Source organism: Schistocerca serialis, chromosome 4 (assembly GCF_023864345.2).
Source record: "Schistocerca serialis cubense isolate TAMUIC-IGC-003099 chromosome 4, iqSchSeri2.2, whole genome shotgun sequence".
Taxonomy (NCBI): domain Eukaryota; kingdom Metazoa; phylum Arthropoda; class Insecta; order Orthoptera; family Acrididae; genus Schistocerca; species Schistocerca serialis.
Window position 1 is genome coordinate 964,946,440 of NC_064641.1, and position 26,779 is coordinate 964,973,218.

Here is a 26,779-nt window from a genome sequence, read left to right on the forward strand (position 1 = left end):
CTGGTGTGCGCTAGTAATGTCTACTGATGGTGAATGTTGGAAATGGTGCTTTCTGAGGCTCCTTACAGTTCTTCTTCATCAAGCGTAGACAGTAAGGGAGGCAAGGTCAAGTGTGCGCTAACTATGTCTACAGATGGTGAATGTTATTAATGGTGCTTTCTGAGGCTCCTTACAGTCCTCCTTTTCCAAGGGTAGAAAGGACGGGAGACATGTACAGCTGTGCGCTACTAATGTCTACAGATGGTGAAAGTTGGAAATGGTGCTTTCTGAGGCCCCTTACAGTTCCCCTTCATCAAGCTTAGAAAGTAAGGGAGGCAAGGTCAAGTGTGCGCTAACTATGTCTACAGATGGTGAACGTTGGAAATGGTGCTTTCTGAGGCTCCTTACAGTCCTCCTTCACCTAGGGTAGAAAGCAGAGGAGACTTGTACAGCTGTGCGCTAGCAATGTCTACAGATGGTGAATGTAGGAAATGGTGCTTTCTGAAGCTCCTTACAATTCTTCTACATCAAGCATAGAAAGTAAGGAAGGCAAGGTCAGGTGTGCGCTAACTATGTCTAGAGAAGGTGAATGTTGGAAACGGTGCTTTCTGAGGCTCCTTACAGTCCTCCTTCACCAAGGGGAGAAAGGAAGGGAGACATGTACAGCTGTGCGCTAGTAATGTCTACAGATGGTGAATGTTGGAAATGGTGCTTTCTGAGGCTCCTTACAGTTCTTCTTCATCAAGCGTAGACAGTAAGGGAGGCAAGGTCAAGTGTGCGCTAACTATGTCTACAGATGGTGAATGTTATTAATGGTGCTTTCTGAGGCTCCTTACAGTCCTCCTTTTCCAAGGGTAGAAAGGACGGGAGACATGTACAGCTGAGCGCTACTAATGACTACAGATGGTGAAAGTTGGAAATGGTGCTTTCTGAGGCTCCTTACAGTTCTTCGTCATCAAGCGTAGAAAGTAAGGGAGGCAAGGTCAGGTGTGCGCTAACAATGTCTACAGATAGTGAATGTTGGAAATGGTGCTATCCGCAGCACCTTACAGTCCTCCTTCACCTAGGGTGGAAAGGAAGGGAGACATGTACAGCTGTGCGCTAGTAATGTCTACAGATGTTGAATGTTACAAATGGTGCTTTCTGAGGCTCCTTACAGTTCTTCTACATCAAGCGTAGAAAGTAAGGGAGGCAAGGTCAGATGTGCGCTAACTACGTCTAGAGATGGTGAATGTTGGAAATGGTGCTTTCTGAGGCTCCTTACAGTCCTCCTTCACCTAGAGTAGAAAGGAAGGGAGACAAGTACAGCTGTGGGCTAGTAATGTCAACAGATGGTGAATGTTGGAAATGGTGCTTTCTTAGGCTCCTGTCAGTCCTCCTTCACCTAGGGTAGAAAGGGAGACAGACATGTACAGCTTTGCGCTAGTAAAGTCTACAGATGGTGAATGTTCGAAATGGTGCTTTCTTAGGCTCCTGTCAGTCCTCCTTCACCTAGGGTAGAAAGGGAGACAGACAAATACAGCTGTGCGCTAGTAATGTCTACAATGCTGAATGTTGGAAATGGTGCATTCTGAGGCTCCTTACAGTTCTTCTTCATCAAGCATAGAAAGTAAGGGAGGCTAGGTCAGGTGTGCGCTAACTATGTCTAGAGTAGGTGAATGTAGGAAATGGTGCTTTCTGAGGCTCCTTACAGTTCTTCTTCATCAAGCATAGAAAGTAAGGGAGGCTAGGTCAGGTGTGCGCTAACTATGTCTAGAGTAGGTGAATGTAGGAAATGGTGCTTTCTGAGGCTCCTTACAGTCCTCCTTCACCTAGGGTAGAAAGGAAGGGAGACATGTACAGCTGTGCGCTAGTAATGTCTACAGATGGTGAATGTTGGAAATGGTGCTTTCTGAGACTCCTTACCGTTCTTCTTTATCAAGCATAGAAAGTAAGGGAGGCAAGGTCATGTGTGCGCTAGTAATGTCTACAGATGGTGAATGTTGGAAATGGTGCTTTCCGCAGGTCCATACAGTCCTCCTTCACCTAGGGTAGAAAGGAAGGGAGACATTACAGCTGTGCGCTAGTAATGTCTACAGATGGTGAATGTTGGAAATGGTGCTTTCTGAGGCTCCTTACAGTTCTCCTTCATCAATCGTAGAAAGTAAGGGAGGCATCGTCCGGTGTGCGCTAACTATGTCTAGAGATTGTAAATGTTGGAAATGGTGCTTTCCACAGCTCCTTACAGTCCTCTTTCACCTAGGGTAGAAAGGAAGGGAGACATGTACAGCTGTGCGCTAGTAATGTCCACAGATGGTGAATGTTGGAAATGGTGCTTTCTGAGGCTCCTTACAGTTCTTCTACATCAAGCGTAGAAAGTAAGGGAGGCAAGGTCAGGTGTGCGCTAACTATGTCTAGAGAAGGTGAATGTTGGAAACGGTGCCTTCTGAGGCTCCTTACAGTCCTCCCTCACCAAGGGGAAAAAGGAAGGGAGACATGTACAGCTGTGCGCTAGTAATGTCTACAGATGGTGAATGTTGGAAATGGTGCTTTCTGAGGCTCCTTACAGTCCTCATTCACCTAGGGTAGAAAGGAAGGGAGACATGTACAGCTGTGCGCTAGTAATGTCTACAGATGGTGAATGTTGGAAATGGTGCTTTCTGAGGCTCCTTACAGTCCTCCTTCACCTAGGGTAGAAAGGAATGGAGACATGTACAGCTGTGCGCTAGTAATGACTACACATGGTGAATGTTGGAAATAGTGCTTTCTGAGGGTCCATACAGTCCTCCTTCACATAGGGTAGAAAGCAGAGGAGACATGTACAGCTGTGCGCCAGCAATGTCTACAGATGGTGAATGTAGGAAATGGTGCTTTCTGAAGCTCCTTACAGTTCTTCTACATCAAGCGTAGAAAGTAAGGGAGGCAAGGTCAGGTGTGCGCTAACTATGTCTAGAGAAGGTGAATGTTGAAACGGTGCTTTCTCTGGCTCCTTACAGTCCTCCTTCACCAAGGGGAGAAAGGAAGGGAGACATGTACAGCTGTGCGCTAGTAATGTCTACAGATGGTGAATGTTGGAAATGGTGCTTTCTGAGGCTCCTTACAGTTCTTCTTCATCAAGCGTAGAAAGTAAGGGAGGCAAGGTCAAGTGTGCGCTAACTATGTCTACAGATGGTGAACGTTGGAAATGGTACATTCTGAGGCTCCTTACAGTCCTCCTTTTCCTAGGGAAGAAAGGAAGGGAGACATGTACAGCTGTGCGCTAGTAATGTCTGCAGATGGTGAATGTTGGAAATGGTGCTTTCTGAGGCTCTTTACAGTCCTCCTTCACCTAGGGTAGAAAGGAAGGGAGACATGTACAGCTGTGCGCTAGTAATGTCTACAGATGGTGAGTGTTGGAAATGGTGCTTTCTGAGGTTCCTTACAGTTCTTCTTCATCAAGCGTAGAAGGTAAGGGAGGCAAGGTCAGGTGTGCCCTAACTATGCCTAGAGATGGTGAATGTTGGAAGTGGCGCTTTCCGCAGCTCCTTACAGTCCTCCTTCACCTAGGGTAGAAACGAAGGGAGACATTACAGCTGTGTGCTAGTAATGTCTACATTTGGTGAATGTTGGAAATGGTGCTTCTGAGGCTCCTTACAGTTCTTCTTCATCAAGCGTAGAAAGTAATGGTGGCAAGGTCAGGTGTGCGCTAACTAAGTCTAGAGAAGGTGAAAGTAGGAAATGGTGCTTTCTGAGGCTCCTGACAGTCCTCCTTCACCTAGGGTAGAACGGAAGGGAGACATGTACAGCTGTGCGCTAGTAATGTCTACAGATTGTGAATGTTGGAAATGGTGCTTTCTGAGGCTCCTTACAGTCCTCCTTCACCTAGGGTAGAAAGCAGAGGAGACATGTACAGCTGTGCCCTAGCAATGTCTACAGATGGTGAATGTAGGAAATGGTGCTTTCTGAAGCTCCTTACAGTTCTTCTACATCAAGCGTAGAAAGTAAGGAAGGCAAGGTCAGGTGTGCGCTAACTATGTCTAGAGAAGGTGAATGTTGGAAACGGTGCTTTCTGAGGCTCCTTACAGTCCTCCTTCATCAAGGGGAGAAAGGAAGGGAGACATGTACAGCTGTGCGCTAGTAATGTCTACAGATGGTGAATGTTGGAAATGGTGCTTTCTGAGGCTCCTTACAGTTCTTCTTCATCAAGCGTAGAAAGTAAGGGAGGCAAGGTCAAGTGTGCGCTCACTATGTCTACAGATGGTGAACGTTGGAAATGGTGCTTTCTGAGGATCTTTACAGTCCTCCTTTTCCTAGGGTAGAAAGGAAGGGAGACATGTACAGCTGTGCGCTAGTAATGTCTACAGATGGTGAAAGTTGGAAATGGTGCTTTCTGAGTCTCCTTACAGTTCTTCGTCATCAAGCGTAGAAAGTAAGGGAGGCAAGGTCAGGTGTGCGCTAACAATGTCTACAGATAGTGAATGTTGGAAATGGTGCTATCCGCAGCACCTTACAGTCCTCCTTCACCTAGGGTGGAAAGGAAGGGAGACATGTACAGCTGTGCGCTAGTAATGTCTACAGATGTTGAATGTTACAAATGGTGCTTTCTGAGGCTCCTTACAGTTATTCTACATCAAGCGTAGAAAGTAAGGGAGGCAAGGTCAGATGTGCGCTAACTACGTCTAAAGATGGTGAATGTTGGAAATGGTGCTTTCTGAGGCTCCTTACAGTCCTCCTTCACCTAGAGTTCAAAGGAAGGGAGACAAGTACAGCTGTGGGCTAGTAATGTCAACAGAAGGTGAATGTTGGAAATGGTGCTTTCTTAGGCTCCTGACAGTCCTCCTTCACCTAGGGTAGAAAGGAAGGTAGACATGTACAGCTGTGCGCTAGTAATGTCTACAGATGGTAAAAGTTGGAAATGGTGCTTTCTAAGGCTCCTTACAGTTCTCCTTCATCAAGCGTAGAGAGTAAGGGAGGCAAGGCCAGGTGTGCGCTAACTACGTGTACAGAAGGTGAATGTTGGAAATGGTGCTTTCCGCAGCTCCTTACAGTCCTCCTTCACCTAGGGTAGAAAGGAAGGGAGACATTACAGCTGTGTGCTAGTAATGTCTACAGATTGTGAATGTAGGAAATGGTTCTTTCTGAGGCTCCTTACAGTTCTTCTACATCAAGCATAGAAAGTAAGGGAGGCAAGGTCAGGTGTGCGCTAACTATGTCTACAGAAGGTGAAAGTTGGAAATGATGCTTTCTCAGGCTCCTTACAGTCCTCCTTCACGAAGGGGAGAAAGGAAGGGAGACATGTACAGCTGTGCGCTAGTAATGTCTACAGATGCTGAATGTTGGAAATGGTGCATTCTGAGGCTCCTTACAGTTCTTCTACATCAAGCGTAGAAAGTAAAGGAGGCAAGGTCAAGTGTGCGCTAACTATGACTACAGATGGTGAATGTTGGAAATTGTGCTTTATGAGGCTCATTACAGTTCTTCTTCATCAAGCGTAGAAAGTAAGGGAGGCAAGGTCAGGCGTACGCTAACTATGTCTACAGATGGCGAATGTTGGAAATGGCACTTTCCGCAGCTCCTTACAGTCCTCCTTCACCTAGGGTAGAAAGAAAGGGAGACATGTACAGCTGTGCGCTAGTAATGTCTACAGATGGTGAATGTTGGAAATGGTGCTTTCTGAGGCTCCTTACATTTCTTCTTCATCAAGCGTAGAGAGTAAGGGAGGCAAGGTCAGGTGTGCGCTAACTACGTGTACAGAAGGTGAATGTTTGAAATGGTGCTATCCGCAGCTCCTTACAGTCCTCCTTCACCTAGGGTAGAAAGGAAGGGAGACATTACAGCTGTGGGCTAGTAATGTCTACAGATTGTGAATGTTGGAAATGACGCTTTCTGAGGCTCCTCACAATCCTCCTTCACCTAGGGTAGAAAGGAAGGGAGAAATGTACAGCTGTGCGCTAGTAATGTCTACAGATAGTGAATGTTGGAAATGGTGCTTTCTGAGGCTCCTTACAGTCCTCCTTCACCTAGGGTAGAAAGGAAGGGAGACATGTACAGCTGTGCGCTAGTATTGTCTACAGATGGTGAATGTTGGAAATGGTGCTTTCTGAGGCTCCTTACAGTTCCTCTTCATCAAGCGTTGAAAGTAAGGGAGGCAAGGTCAGGTGTGTGCTAACTATGTCTAGAGATATTGAATGTTGGAAATAGTGGTTCTGAGGCTCCTTACAGTTCTTCTTTATCAAGCGTAGAAAGTAAGGGAGGCAAGGTCAGGTGTGCGCTAACTATTTCTAGAGAAGGTGAATGTAGGAAATGGTGCTTTCTGAGGCTCCTTACAGTCCTCCTTCACCTAGGGTAGAAATAATGGCAGACATGTACAGCTGTTCGCTATTAATGTCTGCAGATGGTGAATGTTGGAAATGGTGCTTTCTGAGGCTCCTTACAGTCCTCCTTCACCTAGGGTAGAAAGGAAGGGAGACATGTACAGCTGTGTGCTAGTAATGTCTACAGATGGTGAATGTTGGAAATGGTGCTTTCTGAGGCTCCTTACAGTCCTCCATCACCTAGGGTAGAAAGGAAGGGAGACATGTACTGCTGTGCGCTAGTAATGTCTACAGATTGTGAATGTTGGAAATGGTGCTTTCTGAGGCTCCCCTCAGTTCTTCTTCATCAAGCATAGAAAGTAAGGGAGGGAAGGTCAGGTGTGCGCTAACTATGTCTACAGATTGTGAATGTAGGAAATGGTTCTTTCTGAGGCTCCTTACAGTTCTCATTCATCAAGCGTAGAAAGTAAGGGAGGCAAGGTCAGGTGTGTGCTAACTATGTCTAGAGAAGGTGAACGTAGGAAATGGTGCTTTCTGAGGCTCCTTACACTCCTCATTAACCTAGGGTAGAAAGGAAGGGAGAAATGTACAGCTGTGCACTAGTAATGTCTACACATGGTAAATGTTGGAAATGGTGCATTCTGAGGCTCCGTACAGTTCTTCAGCAAGCGTAGAAAGTAAGGGAGGCAATGTCAGGTTTGCGCTAACTATGTCTAGAGATGGTGAATGTTGGAAATGAAGCTTTCTGTGGCTCTTTACAGTTCTTCTTCATCAAGCGTAGAACGTAAGGGAGGCAAGGTCAGGTGTGCGCTAACTATGTCTAGAGAAGGTGAATGTAGGAAATGGTGTTTTCTGAGACTCCTTACAGTCCTCCTTCACCTAGGGTAGAAAGGAAGGGAGAAATGTACAGCTGTGCACTAGTAAGGTCTAAATATGGTGAATGTTGGAAATGGTGCTTTCTGAGGCTCCTTACAGTCATCCTTCACCTAGGGTAGAAAGGAAGAGAGACATTACAGCTGTGCGCTAGTAATGTCTACAGATGGTGATAGTTAGAAATGGTGCTTTCTGAGGCACCTTACAGTCCTCCTTCACCTAGGGTCGAAACGAAGGGAGACATATACAGCTGTGCGCTAGTAATGTCTACAGATGGTGAGTGTTGGAAATGGTGCTTTCTGCAGCTCCTTACAGTCCTCCTTCACCTAGGGTAGAAAGGAAGAGAAACATTACAGCTGTGTGCTAGTAATGTCTACAGATGGTGAATGTTGGATATGGTGCTTTCTGAGGTTCCTTACACTTCTTCATCATCAAGCGTAGAAGGTAAGGGAGGCAAGGTCAGGTGTGCACTAACTATGCCTAGAGATGTTGAATGTTGGAAGTGGTGCTTTCCGCAGCTCCTTACAGTCCTCCTTCACCTATGGTAGATGGAAGGGGGACATTACAGCTGTGTGCTAGTAATGTCTACATATGGTGAATGTTGGAAATGGTGCTTCTGAGGCTCCTTACAGTTATTCTTAATCAAGCGTAGAAAGTAAGGGTGGCAAGATCAGGTGTGCGCCAAATAAGTCTGGAGAAGGTGAAAGTAGGAAATGGTGCTTTCTGAGGCTCCTTACAGTCCTCCTTCACCTAGGGTAGAAAGCAGAGGAGACATGTACAGCTGTGCGGTAGCAATGTCTACAGATGGTGAATGTTGGAAATCGTGCTTTCTGAGGCTCCTTACAGTCCTCCTTTTCCTAGGGTAGAAAGGAAGGGAGACATGTACAGCTGTGCGCTAGTAATGTCTACAGATGGTGAAAGTTGGAAATGGTGCTTTCTGAGGCTCCTTACAGTTCTTCGTCATCAAGCGTAGAAAGTAAGGGAGGCAAGGTCAGGTGTGCGCTAACAATGTCTACAGATAGTGAATGTTGGAAATGGTGCTATCCGCAGCACCTTACAGTCCTCCTTCACCTAGGGTGGAAAGGAAGGGAGTAATGTACAGCTGTGCGCTAGTAATGTCTACAGATGTTGAATGTTACAAATGGTGCTTTCTGAGGCTCCTTACAGTTCTTCTACATCAAGCGTAGAATCTAAGGGAGGCAAGGTCAGATGTGCGCTAACTACGTCTAAAGATGGTGAATGTTGGAAATGGTGCTTTCTGAGGCTCCTTACAGTCCTCCTTCACCTAGAGTAAAAAGGAAGGGAGACAAGTACAGCTGTGGGCTAGTAATGTCAACAGATGGTGAATGTTGGAAATGGTGCTTTCTTAGGCTCCTGACAGTCCTCCTTCACCTAGGGTAGAAAGGAAGGTAGACATGTACAGCTGTGCGCTAGTAATGTCTACAGATGGTTAAAGTTGGAAATGGTGCTTTCTGAGGCTCCTTGCAGTTCTCCTTCATCAAGCGTAGAGAGTAAGGGAGGCAAGGTCAGGTGTGCGCTAACTACGTGTACAGAAGGTGAATGTTTTAAATGGTGCTTTCCGCAGCTCCTTACAGTCCTCCTTCACATAGGGTAGAAAGGAAGGGAGACATTACAGCTGTGCCCTAGTAATGTCTACAGTTTGTGAATGTTGGAAATGGTGCTTTCTGAGGCTACTTACAGTTCTTCTTCATCAAGCGTAGAAAGTAAGGGTGGGAAGGTCACGTGTGCACTAACTATGTCTACAGATGGTGAATGTAGGAAATGGTTCTTTCTGAGGCTCCTTACAGTTCTTCTACATCAAGCATAGAAAGTAAGGGAGGCAAGGTCAGGTGTGCGCTAACTATGTCTACAGAAGGTGACAGTTGGAAATGATGCTTTCTCAGGCTCCTTACAGTCCTCCTTCACGAAGGGGAGAAAGGATGGGAGACATGTACAGCTGTGCGCTAGTAATGTCTACAGATGCTGAATGTTGGAAATGGTGCATTCTGAGGCTCCTTACATTTCTTCTTCATCAAGCGTAGAAAGTAAAGGAGGCAAGGTCAAGTGTGCGCTAACTATGACTACAGATGGTGAATGTTGGAAATGGTGCTTTCTGAGGCTCCTTACAGTACTCCTTCACCTAGGGTAGAAAGGTAGGGAGACATGTACAGCTGTGGGTTAGTAATGTCTAGAGATGGTGAATGTTGTAAATGGTGCTTTCTGAGGCCCCTGACAGTCCTCCTTCACCTAGGGTAGAAAGGAAGAAAGCCATGTACAGCTGTGCGCTAGTAATGTCTACAGATGGTGAATGTTGGAAATGGTGCTTTCTGAGGCTCCTAAAAGTTCTTCTTCTTCAAGTGTAGAAAGAAAGGGAGGCAAGGTCAGGTGTGCGCTAACTATGTCTAGAGAAGGTGAATGTAGGAAATGGTGTTTTCTGAGACTCCTTACAGTCCTCCTTCACCTAGGGTAGAATGGGCGGGAGAAATGTACAGCTGTGCACTAGTAATGTATAAACATGGTGAATGTTCGAAATGGTGCTTTTTGAGGCTCCTTACAGTCATTCTTCACCTAGGGTAGAAAGGAAGAGAGACATTACAGCTGTGCGCTAGTAATGTCAACAGATGGTGAATGTTGGAAATGGTGCTTTCTGAGGCTCCTTACAGTTCCTCTTCATCGAGCTTAGAATGTAAGGGAGGCAAGGTCAGGTGTGTGCTAACTGTGTCTACAGATGGTGATAGTTAGAAATGGTGCTTTCTGAGGCACCTTACAGTCCTCCTACACCGAGGGTCAAAAGGAAGGGAGACATATACAGCTGTGCGCTAGTAATGTCTACAGATGGTGAATGTTGGAAATGGTGCTTTCAGCAGCTCCTTACAGTCCTCCTTCACCTAGGGTAGACAGGAAGAGAGACATTACAGCTGTGTGCTAGTCATGTCTACATATGGTGAATGTTGTATGTGGTGCTTTCTGAGGTTCCTTACAGTTCTTCTTCATCAAGCGTAGAAGGTAAGGGAGGCAAGGTCAGGTGTGCGCTAACTATGCCTAGAGATGGTGAATGTTGGAAATGGTGCTTTCCGCAGCTCCTTACAGTCCTCCTTCACCTAGGGTAGAAAGGAAGGGAGACATGTACAGCTGTGCACTAGCAATGTCTACAGATGGTGAATGTTGGATATGGTGCTTTCAGAGGTTCCTTACACTTCTTCTTCATCAAGCATAGAAGGTAAGGGAGGCAAGGTCAGGTGTGCACTAACTATGCCTAGAGATGGTGAATGTTGGAAGTGGTGCTTTCCGCAGCTCCTTACAGTCCTCCTTCACCTAGGGTAGAAAGGAAGGGGGACATTACAGCTGTGTGCTAGTAATGTCTACATATGGTGAATGTTGGAAATGGTGCTTCTGAGGCTCCTTACAGTTTTTCTTCATCAAGCGTAGAAAGTAAGGGTGGCAAGATCAGGTGTGCGCCAACTAAGTCTGGAGAAGGTGAAAGTAGGAAATGCTGCTTTCTGAGGCTCCTTACACTCCTCCTTCACCTAGGGTAGAAAGGAAGGGAGACATGTACAGCTCTGCGCTAGCAATGTCTACAGATGGTGAATGTTGGAGATGGTGCTTTCTGAGGCTCCTTACAGTTCTTCTTCATCAAGCGTAGAAGGTAAGGGAGGCAAGGTCAGGTGTGCGCTAACTATGCCTAGAGATTGTGAATGTTGGAAATGGTGCTTTCTGCAGCTCCTTACAGTCCTCCTTCACCTAGGGTAGAAAGGAAGGGAGACATGTACAGGTGTGCGCTAGTAATGTCCACAGATGGTGAATGTTGGAAATGGTGCTTTCTGAGGCTCCTTACAGTCTTCCTTCACCTAGGGTAGAAAGGAAGGGACACATGTACAGCTGTGCACTAGAAATGTCGAAATATGTTGAATGTTGGACAAGGTGTTTTCTGAGGCTCCAGACAGCCCTCCTTCACCTAGGGAAGAACGGAAGGGAGACATGTACAGCTGTGCGCTAGTAATGTCTACAGATTGTGAATGTTGGAAATGGTGCTTTCTGAGGCTCCTTACAGTCCTCCTTCACCTAGGGTAGAAAGGAAGGGTGACATGTACAGCTGTGCGCTAGTAATGACTACAGATGGTGAATGTTGGAAATGGTGCTTTCTGAGGCTCCTTACAATCCTCCTTCACCTAGGGTAGAAAGGAAGGGAGACATGTACAGCTGTGCGCTAGTAATGTCTACAGATGGTGAATGTTGGAAATGTTGCTTTCTGAGGCTCCTTACAGCTCTTCTTCATCAAGCGTAGACAGTAAGTGAGGCAAGGTCAAGTGTGCGCTAACTGTGTCTACAGATGGTGAATGTTGGAAATGTTGCTTTCCACTGCTCGCTACAGTCAGCCTTCACCTAGGGTAGAAAGGAAGGGAGACATGTACAGCTGTGCGCTAGTAATGTCTACATATGGTGAATGTTGGAAACGGTGATTTCTGAGGCTCCTTACAGTTCTTCTTCGTCAAGCGTAGAAAGTAAGGGAGGCAAGGTCAGGTGTGCACTAACTATGTCTAGAGAAGGTGAATGTAGGAAATGGTGCTTTCTGTGGCTCCTTACAGTACTCCTTCACCTAGGGTAGAAAGGAAGGAGACATATACAGCTGTGCGCTAGTAATGTCTACAGATGGTAAATGTTGGAAATGGTTCTTTCTGAGGCAGTTCTTCTTCATCAAGCGTAGAAAGTAAGGGAGGGAAGGTCAGGTGTGCGCTAACAATGTCTACAGATGGTGAATGTTGAAAATGGCGCGTTCCGCAGCTCCTTACAGTCCTCCTTCACCTAGGGAAGAAAGGAAGGGAGACATGTACAGCTGTGTGCTAGTAATGTCTACAGATGGTGAATGTTGGAAATCGTGCTTTCTGAGGCTCCTTACAGTTATTCTTCATCAAGCGTAGAAAGTAAGGGAGGCAAGGTCAGGTGTGCACTAACTATGTCTAGAGAATGTGAATGTAGGAAATGGTGCTTTCTGAGGCTCCTTACAGTCCTCCTTCACCTAGGGTAGAAACGAAGGGAGACATGTACAGCTGTGCGCTAGTAATGTCTACAGATGGTAAATGTTGGAAATGGTTCTTTCTGAGGCAGTTCTTCTTCATCAAGCATAGAAAGTAAGGGAGGCAAGGTCAGGTGTGCGCTAACAATGTCTACAGATGGTGAATGTTGAAAATGGCGCGTTCCGCAGCTCCTTACAGTCCTCCTTCACCTAGGGAAGAAAGGAAGGGAGACATGTACAGCTGTGTGCTAGTAATGTCTACAGATGGTGAATGTTGGAAATCGTGCTTTCTGAGGCTCCTTACAGTTATTCTTCATCAAGCGTAGAAAGTAAGGGAGGCAAGGTCAGGTGTGCGCTAACTATGTCTAGAGAATGTGAATGTAGGAAATGGTGCTTTCGGCAGCTCCTTACTGTCCTCCTTCACCAAGGGTAGAAAGGAAGGGAGATATGTACAGCTGTGCGCTAGTAATGTCTACAGATGGTGAATGTTGGAAATGGTGCTTTCTGAGGCTCCTTATAGTCCGCCTTCACCTAGAGTAGAAAGGAAGGGAGACATGTACACTGTGCGCTAGTAATGTCAACAGATGGTGAATGTTGGAAATGGTGCTTTCTGAGGCTCCTTACAGTTCCTCTTCATCGAGCTTAGAATGTAAGGGAGGCAAGGTCAGGTGTGTGCTAACTGTGTCTACAGTTGGTGAATTTTGGAAATGGTGCTTTCTGCAGCTCCTTACAGTCCTCCTTCACCTAGGGTAGAAAGGAAGGGAGACATGTACAGCTGTGGGCTAGTAATGTCTACAGATGGTAAATGTTGGAAATGGTTCTTTCTGAGGCTCCTTACAGTTCTTCTTCATCAAGCGTAGAAAGTAAGGGAGGCAAGGTCAGGTGTGCGCTAACTATGTCTACAGATGGTGAATGTTAAAAAAGGCCCGTTCCCCAGCTCCTTACAGTCCTCCTTCACCTAGGGAAGAAAGGAAGGGAGACATGTACAGCTGTGCGCTAGTAATGTCTACAGATGGTGAATGTTGGAAATGGTGCTTTCAGAGGCTCCTTACAGTTATTCTTCATCAAGCGTAGAAAGTAAGGGCGGCAAGGTCAGGTGTGCACTAACTATGTCTAGAGAATGTGAATGTAGGAAATGGTGCTTTCTGAGGCTCCTTACAGTCCTCCTTCACCTAGGGTAGAAACGAAGGGAGACATGTACAGCTGTGTGCTAGTAATGTCTACAGATGGTGAATGTTGGAAATGGTGTTTTCTGAGGCTGCTTACAGTTATTCTTCATCAAGCGTAGAAAGTAAGGGAGGCAAGGTCAGGTGTGCGCTAACTATGTCTAGAGAATGTGAATGTAGGAAATGGTGCTTTCTGAGGCTCCTTACAGTCCTCCTTCACCTAGGGTCGAAACGAAGGGAGACATGTACAGCTGTGTGCTAGTAATGTCTACAGATGGTGAATGTTGGAAATGGTGCTTTCTGAGGCTCCTTACAGTTCTTCTTCATCAAGCGTAGAAAGTAAGGGCGGCAAGGTCAGGTGTGCGCTAACTATGTCTAGAGAATGTGAATGTTGGAAATGGTGCTTTCTGAGGCTCCTTACAGTTCTTCTTCATCAAGCGTAGAAAGTAAGGGAGGCAAGGTCAGGTGTGCACTAACTATGTCTAGAGATGGTGAATGTTGGAAATGGTGCTTTCCGCGGCTCACTACAGTCCTCCTTCACCTAGGGTAGAAAGGATGGGAGACATGTACAGCAGTGCACTAAAATGTCTACAGATGGTGAATGTTGTAAATGGTGCTTTCTGAGGCTCTTTACAGTTCTTCTTCATCAAGGGTAGAAAGTAACGGAGACATGTACAGATGTGCGCTGACAACATCTAAAGATGGTGAATGTTGGAAATGGTGCTTTATGTAGCTCATTACGTTTCTTTTTCGCATAGGATATAAAGTAAAGGTGACATACTCAGCAATGAACTATCCATGTCCATAGATATTGAATGTTGATAAGAAACCCTTCTGCAGATCCATACTGTTCCTCTCCATGTAGCGTAGAAAGTAAGGGAGACATGTACAGGTGTGAGCTAATTATGTCTACAGATGGTGAATGTTGGAAAGGGTGCTTTCAGCAGCTCCTTTCTCTTCTTCTTTACCTAGGTTACAAAGTAGGGGAGATATGTACAGCTGTGCGTTATGTATGTCAACGGATATTTAATTTTAGAAATGGTGCTTTCTGCAGCTCCTTACAGCTCTTCTTCACCGAGGGTACGAAGTATGGGAGACATGTACAGCTGTGCGCTAACAAAGTCTACGGATGGTGAATGGTGGAAACGGTGCTTTCTGAGGCTCCTTACCGTTCTTTTTCGCCTAGGATAGGATGTAAAAGAGACATACTCAGCAATGCACTATTTATGTCCACAGATGGTGAATGTTGGTAAGATAGCTATCTGCAGCTCCTTACAGTTCTGCTTCACCTAGGGTAGAAATTAAGACAGACATGTACAACAGTGCGCTAACTATGTCTAGAGATAGTGAATGTTGGAAATGGTGCTTTTTGCAGCTCCTTACAGTTCTTCTATACCTAGGGTAGAAAGTAATGGAGATACGTACATCTGTGCGCTAACAATGCCTACGGATTGTGAATGTTGAAAACGGTGCTTTCTGAGGTTCCTTACAGATTTTTTTTTTTTTTTTTTTTCGCCTAGGAATGAGAGTACAGGGGGCATACTCAGTAGTGCACTATCTACGTCAACAGATGGTGAATGTTGGTAGGAAAGCTTTCTGCAAGTCCTTACCGTTCTTCTTCATTTAGGGTAGAGAGTAATTGAGACATGTACATCAGTGCGCTAACTATGTCTAGAGATATTGAATGTTGGAAATGGTGCTTTCTCCAGCTCCTTACAGTTCTTCTTCATGTAGGGTAGAAAGTAATGGAGATATTTACACCTGTGTGCAAAGTATGTCTACGGATGGTGAATGTTGGAAAATGGTGCTTTCTTAGGCTCCTTACAGTTCTTTTTCGCCTAGGATAGAAAGTAAGGTAGACATGTAAAGCAGTTCACTAACAATGTCTAGGGATTGTGAATGTTGGAAGTGGTTCTTTCTGAGGCTCCTTACATCTCTTCTTCACCTAGGGTAGAAAGTAAGGGAGACATGTACAGCTATGCGGTATGTATACCCACAGATGGTGAATGTTGGTAAGAAAGCTTTGTGCAGCTCCTTACAGTTCTCCTGCATCTGGCGTAGAATGAAATGTAGACATGTACAGCTGTGCGCTATGTATGTCTACAGATGGTGAATGTTGGAAATGGTGCTTTCTGCATCTCCTTATGTTTCTTCTCCAACTAGGGTAGAATGTAAGGGTGATATGTATAGATGAAAGCTAATTATGTCTACAGATGGAGAATGTTGGAGAGGGTGCTTTCTGCAGCGCCTTACAGTTCTTTTTCATCCAGCTTAGACAGTGAGGGAGACATGTACAGGTGTGCACTAATTATGTCTAGAGATGGTGAATGTTGGAAATGGTGCTTTCTGAGGATCCTTACAGATCTTCTTCATCAAGGGTAGAAAGAAAGGGAGACATGTACAGGTGTGCGCTAACTATGTCTACAGATGGTGAATATTAGAAGTGGTGCTTTTGTGCAGCTCCTTACAGTTTTTCTTCATCAGGGGTAGATAGTAAGGGAAATACAGTACTTTCCTCGCCTCTCCTCGGACTACCAGGGAGGTGGCAACCCAGACATGTGATCTGACCTTCAGCACAGCCACTTCATCAGCTTCTGCTAAGACGAAGACACAGAAGTCAGATGCACGGACCTTCAAGAGGGAACCGTCCCATGCAGACTTCATACGTACTTCGACCTTCCAGCCTTCGACCGGTACTTCCACTAAACTTCCTTCCAAGAAGGCTCATAGGAAGCACAGTTCTCCTTCTCCGCCACGGCGCATTTCTTCTCCTGCACCACCCAGCGGTTGCCGCCCCAGGCCGTCATCCGTTTCGCCTGGCCGCACTGCTGGTAGCCGAACATCTGGCCATTCACCGGCGGAGGAAGCTCCCCCTCCCGGCCATCCTCCCAAGATGGCTGATGAACCTATAGACCCAATGGACGATGACTGTCCGCCTACTGATAGCGGCGGCGGTGCTCGCTCAAAGCCAGGCCCTCAGCGGGCTTCGAGGTGACCCCTTCTTTCATTTTCCTTTCTTCTTACGATGGCACTTATTCACTGGAATATTCGCAGCATTCGCTCCAGCCGAGAGGACCTGAAGTTGCTGCTTCGCTTGCACCGTCCGCTAGTCGTAGCCCTCCAGAAAACGAAGCTACGCCCATGCGATCACATTGCCTTGGCACACTACACCTCTGTGCGTTTTGACCTACCCCTGTGGTAGGTATCCCAGCTCATGGAGGGGTTATGTTGCTGGTCCGGGATGATATTTACTATGATCCCATCATGTTGCACACCGGCCTACAGGTAGTTGCCATCCGCATTACTCTTCCCACTTTTACATTTTCCATTTGTACCGTTTACACTCCATCGTCATCTGCCGTTACCAGGGCAGACATGATGCATCTTATTGCTCAGCTACCTGCACCATTTTTGTTAACTGGAGACTTCAATGCCCACCATCCCCTTTGGGGCTCTCCAGCATCCTGCCCGAGGGGTTCCCTGTTAGCAGACATTTTCAACCAGCTCACTCTTGTCTGCCTCAATACTGGCGCCCCTACTTTTCTTTCGGACACATCTCACACCTATTCCCATTTAGACCTCTCTATATGTACTCCCCAACTTGCACTCCGGTTTGAGTGGTATGCACTTTCTGATACATATTCGAGCGACCACTTCCCGTGTGTTATCCATCTCCTGCAGCATACCCCCTCTCCGTGCTCCTCTAGTTGGACCATCTCCAAGGCTGACTGGGGGCTCTTCTCTTCCAGGGCGACCTTCACAAGCTGCGATTGTCAGGTAGCACACCTCACGGATGTCATTCTCACTGCTGCTGAATATTCCATCCCTCACCCTACTTCTTCTCCACGTCGCATACCGGTCCCCTGGTGGACCGCAGCATGTAGAGACGCTTTACGTGCTTGTCGACGTGCTTTACGCACCTTTAAATGCCACCCTACAGTGGCGAATTGTATCAATTATAAACGATTATGTGCTCAGTGTCGTCGTATTATTAAAGAAGGCAAGAAAGCCAGCTGGGCTGCTTTCACAAGCACCTTCAACAGTTTTACTCCTTCTTCTGTTGTCTGGGGTAGCCTGCGCCGGCTATCTGGCACTAACGTCCACTCACCAGTTTCTGGCTTGACGGTCACGAATGACATCCTTGTGGCCCCTGAGGATGTCTCCAATGCCTTCGGCCGCTTTTTCGCAAAGGTTTCGAGCTCCGCTCATTACCACCCTGCCTTCCTCCCCCGCAAACAGGCAGAGGAGGCTAGGCCACCTAACTTCCGCTCCTCGAATCGTGAAAGTTATAATGCCCCATTCACGATGCGGGAACTCGAAAACGCACTTGGCCGATCACGGTCCTCTGCTCCAGGGCCTGATTCTATTCATATTCAGATGCTGAAGAACCTTTCTCCTGCGGGTAAAGGTTTTCTTCTTCGTACATACAATCGCATCTGGATTGAGGGACATGTTCCCGCATGCTGGCGCGAGTCTATTGTTGTCCCGATTCCTAAGCCGGGGAAGGACAAGCACTTGCCTTCCAGATATCGACCCATCTCGCTTACCAGCTGTGTCTGTAAAGTTATGGAGCGAATGGTTAACTCTCGATTGGTTGGCTGCTCGAGTCTCGACGCCTACTTACCAATGTACAATGTGGATTTCGTAGGCGCCGCTCTGCTGTTGACCATCTGGTTACCTTGTCGAACTTCATTATGAATAACTTCTTGCGGAAGCGCCCGACCGCGGCTGTGTGATTTGGAGAAGGCTTACGACACCTGTTGGAGGGCGGGCATTCTCCGCACCATGCATACATGGGGCCTTCGCGGTCGCCTCCCTCTTTTTATTCGTTCCTTTTTATTCGTTCCTTTTTATTCGTTCCTTTTTAATGGATCGTCAGTTCAGGGTACGTGTGGGTTCTGCCCTGTCCTGTCCTGTCCTGTCGGACACCTTTCGCCAGGAGAATGGGGTGCCACAGGGCTCAGTTTTGAGCGTTGCTCTCTTCGCCATCGCGATCAATCCAATAATGGATTGCCTCCCAGCTGATGTATCAGGCTCCTTTTCGTGGACGATTTTACCATCTATTGCAGCGCGCAGTGTACACGTGTCCTGGAGCGCTGTCTTCAGCATTCTCTTGACCGTCTTTACTCCTGGAGTGTCGCCAATGGCTTCCGTTTTTCTGCCGAGAAGACGGTCTGTATTAACTTCTGGCGCTACAAAGAGTTTCTCCCACCGTCCTTACGACTCGGTCCCGTTGCTCTCCCAATCGTGGAGACAACCAAATTTTTAGGCCTTACATTTGACAGGAAACTCAGCTGGTCTCCACATGTGTCATATTTGGCTGCCCGTTGTACCCGTTCTTTAAATGTCCTCCGTGTTCTCAGTGGTATGTCGTGGGGAGCGGATCGAACCATCCTACTTCGTCTATATCGGTCGATCGTCCGCTCCAAGCTGGATTATGGGAGCTTCGTATACTCCTCTGCACGGCCATCCATCTTACGCCGCCTCAACTCCATACAACATCGGGGTTTACGACTTGCGATCGGAGCGTTTTATACTAGTCCCGTAGAGAGTCTTCATGCTGACGCTGGCGAATTGCCACTCACCTACCGGCGCGATATACTGCTTTGTCGGTATGCCTGTTGGCTACTGTCAATGCCCGACCACCCGTCTTATCATTCCTTTTTTGACGACTCTCTCGACCGTCAATACGGGTTGTATGTCTCTGCCCTGCTACCCGCTGGAGTTCGCTTTCGTCGCCTCCTTCAACACCTTAATTTTTCACTCCCTGCAACCTTTCGAGTGGGCGAGAGCCACACGCCACCTTGGCTCCAGGCTCAGGTTCGCGTTCACCTTGACCTCAGCTCGCTCTCAAAAGAGGTTACCCCCGGTTCGGTCTACCTCTCCCGTTTTGTGGAACTTCGTTCAAAGTTCATCAACATGACTTTCATTTATACAGATGGCTCTAAGACCAATGACGGGGTTGGGTGTTCCTTTATTGTCGGGGCACAAAGTTTCAAATACCGGCTCCATGGCCATTGTTCGGTCTTCACAGCTGAGCTCTTTGCCCTCTACCAGGCTGTTCTTTACATCTGCTGCCACCGACATTCTGCTTATGTCATCTGCTCCGATTCCCTGAGCGCCATCCAGAGCCTCAGTGATCCGTATCCGGTTCACCCTTTCATGCACCGGATCCAACGCTCTCTTCGGCAGCTGGTGGACGTCGGTTCTCCGGTTAGCTTTATGTGGGTCCCTGGCCATGTCAGTATCCCTGGGAATGAAGCTGCAGATGCCGCGGCCAAGGCTGCGGTCCTCCAGTCTCGGACAGCTTCTTGTTGTGTCCCTTCATCTGATTTTAGCAGGGTTATTTGTCGGCGCATTTTATTGCTGTGGCATTCCGATTGGGCTGCACTTACAGACAACAAGCCTCAGGCCTTAAAACCTCTTCCCGTGGCTTGGACGTCATCCTCCCGCCCTTTTCGGTGGGAGGAGGTAGTTTTGGCCCAGTTAAGAATTGGACACTGCCGGTTCAGCCATCGCCATCTGCTGACGGCTGCACCGGCGCTGTTCTGCCCATGGGGACAATTGCTGACGGTCCGCCACATTTTAATGTCCTGTCCGGATTTTAACACACTGCGTCTAGATCTTAACCTGCCATGTACTTTAGATGCCATTTTAGCGGATGATCCACGAGCAGCTGCTCGTGTTCTTCGTTTTATCAATTTGACAAACCTCTCTCAGGATATTTGATGATGCTGTTTTTTAATCCTATGCCAGTCAGTCTGTCTTTTATCGTGTTTTCCATTTTAGTTGTTGTTTTAAACTTGTGCCTCGCAGTGCATTCTTAACGTAGCCAGGGCGCTAATGACCATTGAAGTTGTGCGCCCTAAAACCACAAAAGAAAAAAAAGCTGTGCGTTAACTATTTCTACAAGTGGTGAATGTTGGTAAGGAAACTTTCTCAGTTCCTTCGAGTACTTATTCACATTGGGTAGGAAATAGAGGGGATATATAAAGTTGTGCAGTAACTATCTCTGCATATTGTGAATGTTGGTAAGGAAGCTTTCTGCAGCTCCTACCAGTACTTCTTCACTTAGAGAAGAAAATGAAGCAGATATATACAGCTCTGCACTGAGTGTACCTCCAGATGTTGAATGTTGGTAAAGAAACTTTCTGTAGCTCCTTCCATTATTTCTTCACCTATGGTAGAACATAAAAGTGACATATACAGCTGTGTGGTAATTATATTTGTAGATCGTGAATGTTTTTAAGGTATCTATCTTCAGTTCCTCTTAGTACTTCATGACCTTGAGGAGACCCCCCCCCCCCCCCCCCACGGGGTTCACAACTCTTTTGTAGATATGTGTGTACCGAGGGCAGCAGTGCTAGCTAGTGTAGTCTTCCTTTCTTTCTGGAATCTATACCTTCTTATTCCACATCCTTCTCCATCCCCCATCTCCCCCATCCCCCCCCCCCCCTCACATCTCACCATTGCACGCTCTCTCTCTCTCTCTCTCTCTCTCTCTCTCTCTCTCTCTCTCTCTCTCTCTCTCTCTCCACTTGGAGTACATTAATTCCTACATATGGAGACAGATGCTCGAAACTGTGAAACAGTCTCTCTTTTTCGATTGCTCTACTGGCAAGTCTTTGTCCTCCTTCTGTTTTCCTCTTTTGCTCACCTCTTTTCTTTACTATTTTCTCTGCTGCAGCATTTGAGACCACTCCTCTTTCCTTTCCTTTTCTTTGTTCCTCTTTTATCTTTTTTCCTCCCTGTGCATGTCTGAAGGCTGTCCCATGCGTTCCCATGCTTTATTCTCTGCCCCAAGTAGACAACTAGCATACGTTCGTACCCCCTGGTAACTGCCATGCAATGGGAGATGTGATTACCCGAGCTGATGCCTTACGAAAGTTTCCTCCGTCTGTTACATGGAAGGTGTGACCTGAGGTGTGAACAGTCACCTAAGGCATGAGTGCACTCAGAGAGAGTCCCTACAAGGAAGGAACGTGCCATCAAAGATGCCGGTAATCATGGGGGGCTACTTCTGCAATGGTTTCCTCATTATCTACTATGTCTGCTCATAAGTGAAGTTAAATGAGTCTCGGCCACCGCTAATTCTTCCATCAGTGCCACTGTTCCTTGTTGTTTCTTGGTCAGATGAAGGTCAAGACTCCCCCCCCCCCCCCCCAGTCTACCCTTTCATTATTCAGAAAGGTCTTGATGCAATTGCAGATCCTGTTAAGTCTTGTTCCCTATTACAAAATGGCATCTTGTTAGAAACAGTCGGTGCCTTCCAGGCACAAAAATTTCTGCCTACTTCACTGCTACACACTTTCCCTGTCCAGTTGGAAGTGCACTACGCTTTTAATTCTTCATGTGCGGTCGTTTATACGCGCTCCCTCGACAGATTGTCTGATGAGGAAATTCAAAACTAACTGTCTGACCAGGGCATAACGGCTGTTCATTGAGTCATGAAAAGGGTTGACATGGTCTTTGTTCCAACCCGTACTGTCTTCTTGACATTTGACAGAGTTCAACTTCCATTGAACATACAAGAGAGCTACAAGATAATTTCTGTTCACCCTCACATCCCAAACCCTACGCGTTGCTATCGGTGTCAGCGGTTTAGTCATACCAGTCAGTCATGTTCCAATCTGGCCAAATGCGTTATGTGTGGCAAGAATGCCCTTGAGGATGCTTGTCTACCTCCATCCCCTTGTTGCATCATCTGTGTGGGTGACCATGCTGCTTCCTCTTGAGATTGTCCCATTTTTAAAGACAAATGGCTCATTCAGTAAATCAGCGTGAAGGAAAAGGTGTCGACATTTGCTGTTCGAAAGTTATTTGCCAGTCGAAACCCACTGTGCCTCACACAGGTAAATACAGCATTGGCCTTGCCTCTCCTCGGCCTACAAAGGAGGCAGCCATGCAGACTTGTGATCTCAGGTTTAATGCCACAGTTAGCAGATCAGCCAGCGCAGAGATCGTACGTTGAACCTCCCCACTCTCAGCTGCTCACTCTGTGGTGCAGTCTTCATCGGGTTCTGCTAAATCCCAAGCCCCAAAATCAGATTCCTGGACTTCCAAAAAACAGCCTACTTGTGAAGATTTTTTACGTACACCGACTTCACAACCACCGATTCCTCCTTAATCTCAACGTCCTGTTTTCAAGAAGACTAATAGGAAACCGAGTTCCTCTCCTTCTCTGCCATGGCATGTCTCATCTACAGCATGATCTGCTGGTAACCGCCCTCAGCTGTCTTCTGTGTTGCTGAGGCACACTGCAGGTGGCCGATCAACAGGTCGATCGCTGGTCGTAGGAGCTGCTACCACAACATATGGATCAGGATCTTCTGCCTTCAGCAGAATGCCATTCCACGCTGTCAGCCGCGGGCTCTGAACAGTCGTTGAGTTGAGGGCAACCTTGGTCACATTCTTGCCTTTTCTGTCCACTCTATGTCCATTATCCATTGGAATATCAGCGGCATTTGAGCCAATTGGTATCAATTGCCTATCTTCTTATGATCCTACTGGCTGGTCATCTTCTGTCTTCAGGAACAAAGCTGTGTCCCCACAATCACTTTGTTTTCCCCCATTTTCAGTCAGTGCAATTTGATCTCCCCTCTCTTGAAGACATTCCAGCACATGGGGGACTCACAATTCTTCTCCATGATACTCTCCATTATCACCCAATCCCCTTAAAAAGTTCCTTCCAAGCTGTCATTGCCACTGTCCGTCTTTCCCTTTCTGGATACACCTTCTCTCTTCGTACTGTATACATTTCATCGTCCACACCAATGGCAAGAGCTGATTTCCTTCATCTTCTTGGTCAGCTTCCACCCCCCCCCCCCCCCCCCCCCCCCCCGCCCTATCACCCTATTTGCTGGTTGGGGACTTCAGTGCCCACCATCCACTTTGGGGATCTCTGTGACCTTGTCCACATGGCTCACTATTGATAGGCGTCTTCCACCAAGCAGATCTTGTTTGCCTCAACACTGGGGACCCTACATTTTTGTCTGCCTCTACAACAAATTTCTCTGATTTGGACCTTCTGGTCGGTTTTGTTCTGCTAGCTTGGTGCTTCGAATGATTTGCTCTTGCTGTTACACACTTGAGTGACCACTTTCCATGTGTCCTTATATTGCAGCCACAACTGCCATATATGCACGTGAGATGCTGGAAGTTTGCCCAAACCAATTGGACACATTTTTTGTCTCTAGCAGCATTCGATGACCGTCACTTTCCTAGCATCGATGATGAGGTCACTCATATTACAGAAGTTATTTTTACAGCTGTGGATCATTCAATACCTTGCACCTGCGATTTGCACCTGCGATTTGCCCTGGCAGCCCCCAGTTCCTTGGTGGAATGAGGCATGCCTTGCGCAAAGCGTAAGTGGTGATGTGCTCTTCGGGTTTTCCGACTCCATCCTACTTGGCCAACTGTATCCACTATAAGCATTTCCGTGCACGATGTCATCATGTCATTTGCGATAGCAAGAAGGCAAGCTGGGACTTCACTAGCTCATTTAACACCTTCACTCGCTTCTCGGAAGTTTGGAGCCAGATTTGAGGGTTATCTGGTGCACCTAGTTTCTCCCCGGTCTCTGGGCTCACTGTCGCACATGGTACATTAGTTGACCCCATTGCAATTTCTAACTCATTGGATCAACACTTTGCTGAGATTTCGAGCTCTTCATATTACCCGCCTGCTTTTCTCCTAAAGAAATGTGCAGTGTAAGTGCGACCTCTTGCTTTCTCCTCTCAAAATAGCAAAAGCTGTAATACTGTTTTCTCCATGTGGGAACTACAACAAGCACTCTCTTCTTCTCTCTTCTTCTCTCTCTTCTGCCCCAGGACCCGATGGCATCCATGTACTAATGTTGCTACATTTATCATACCCAAGTCTGCGTTACCACCTTCGCTTTTATAATCGAATTTGGACCGACAGTACTTTTCCCAGAAGATGGCAGGAAGGTATCATAGTTTCTGTTCTGAAACCTAGGAAGGACAAACATCTCTCCCCTAGCTATCACCCCATTTCTCTCATGAGTAGTGTATGTAAGGTTTTGGAGCATATGGTGAATTGCTGTTTAGCCTGTTGGCTGGAGTCCTGAAATATTTTAACACCTGCCCAATGCAGTTTCCAAAAGCATCGTTCTGCAGTTGACCATGTTGTTGCTCTCTCCACTTACAACATGAACAATTTTATCAGGAAATGCCAAACAGTAGAAATATTTTTTGATCTGGAGAGAGCATACGATACCTGTTGGAGGACAGGTATCCTCCACTTACTGTTCTTTTGGGGCTTTCGAGGTCGACTGCCCGTTTTTATTCATGAATTTATGGCAGATCACACACTTAAAGTGTGGGTGAACATTACATTCTCTCATACTTTCTCTCAAGAAAACGCGGTAGCACAGGGCTCTGTGCTAAGTGTTGTACTGTTTGCCATTGCCATAAATCCAATTATGGATTGTCTCCTTCCTAATGTCTCAGACTCCCTCTTTGTGGACGATTTCGTGACCTACCATAGAGGTTTTGCACCCTAAAACCATAACAATAAACCTAGGGTAGAAAATAAGAGATATATACAGCTGTGCAGTAACTATATTTGCAGATGGTGTATGTTGGCAAGGAAGCTTTCTGTAGCTCCTTCCAGTACCACATCACCTAGGATAGAAAATAAAGGTGATAAGTACAGTTGTGCAGTAACAATATCTGCAGATGGTAGATGTTTTTAAGGAAGCTCTCTGCTGCTCCTTCCAGTACTTCTTCACATAGAGTAGAAAACCAAGGCGATATGTACAGCTGTGCAGTAGCTATACCTGCAGATGGTGAATATTGGTAAGGCAGCTGTCTGCAGACTCTTCCATAACTTCTTCACCTAGGGTAGAAGATAAAGGTGATACATACAGCTGTGGAGTAACTGTATCTGCCGATTGTGAATGTTGGTAAGGAAGCTTTCCGCTCCTTCTTCCATAACTTCGTCATTTAGAGGTGAAAATCTAGGCGATATGTACAGTTAAGCAGTACATATATATTCATCTTGCAAATGCTGGTTGGAAGCTTCCTTCAGCTATTTCTATAAGTCTTTTGCGTAGGGTAGAGTTTCAAGGTGATGTGTACATCTGTGCATTAACTCTATCTACAGATAATGACTGGTGGTAAGAAAGCTTTCTGCAGCTTTTTTCATAAATATTTTCCTCTGGTTAAGAATCATTGGTGACACTACAGCTGTGTCACATCTATATCTTCAGATAGTGACTTATGGTAGAGAAGCATTCTCCAGTTTTTTTGTTTCATAAGTTTTTCAGCTAGGGTTAAGAATACAGGGTGATGTGTACAAGTAAACAGTTACTATATCTACAGGGAGTTGCAAGTGGGTAAGAAGCTTTTGCCAGCTTCTTTCATAAATTTTCACACAGGATTAAGAACCAAGTTCAATGTGTAGAACTGTGTGGTAATTATATCTACAGATTGTTAATGGTTGTGTGGAATGTTTCTGTACCTTCTTTCGTAAATTTTTTACTCTGGTTAACAATCATATTCAACATGTACAGCTCTGCCATAACTATACTTTCAGATAATGAATGATCATAAGGAACACTTCTGCGCCTTTTTCCAAAAATTTTTCGTCTGTTTAAGAATCAGTTGTGATGTGTTCAGCTGTGCTGTAACTCTATCTACATATAGTTACTGGTGGTAGATAAGCTTCCTGCAGCTTGTTTCATAAATTTTTTGCCTGGGGTAAGAATGTAGGGTGATGTTTACTGCTACACAGTAATTATATCTATAGATATAGTGTCTGGTGGTAAGGAATCTTTCTGCAGCTTCTTTTATAATTTTTTTCCTCTCGTTAAGAAGCAAGTGTGACGTGTTGAGCTGTACTGTAACCATATGTACAGATAGTAACTGGTGGTAGAGAAGCTTCCTGCAGCCTCTTTCATAAATTTTGCACTTAAGGGGAAGAATCAAGGGAGATGTGTACGGCTGTGCAATAACTATATCTACAGGGAGTTGCAAATGGATATGAAGCATTCTGGAGCTCATTTCATAAATTTTTCATCTAGAGTGATGAACCAAGTTCAACACATACAGGTGTTCAGTAACTATATCTACAGACAGTGAATGTTGGTAGAGAAGCTTTTTGCAGCTTCTTCCATAAATTTCTCACCTAGGGTTACGAATCTAGGATGATCTGTACTGTTGCGCAGTAACATCATCTACAGATAGTGACTGATGGCAAGGAAGATTCCTGCAGATTCATTCATAAATATTTTACTTACAAATATTGGCTAGGGGAATTAGTAAAGTAGTGCTTTAACTATATTTACGAAGAGTGGATAGTGTGGGGTTAGCTTGTTACAACTTCATTAATAATTTTTTTACTTATTTTTAAGATGCAAGGAAGATGATTGAATTGGTCAATGAAGTATATCTACAATGACAGGCTAGTGTGTGAGAAACTTTCTGAAGCTTCTTTCATAAATTTTCCAG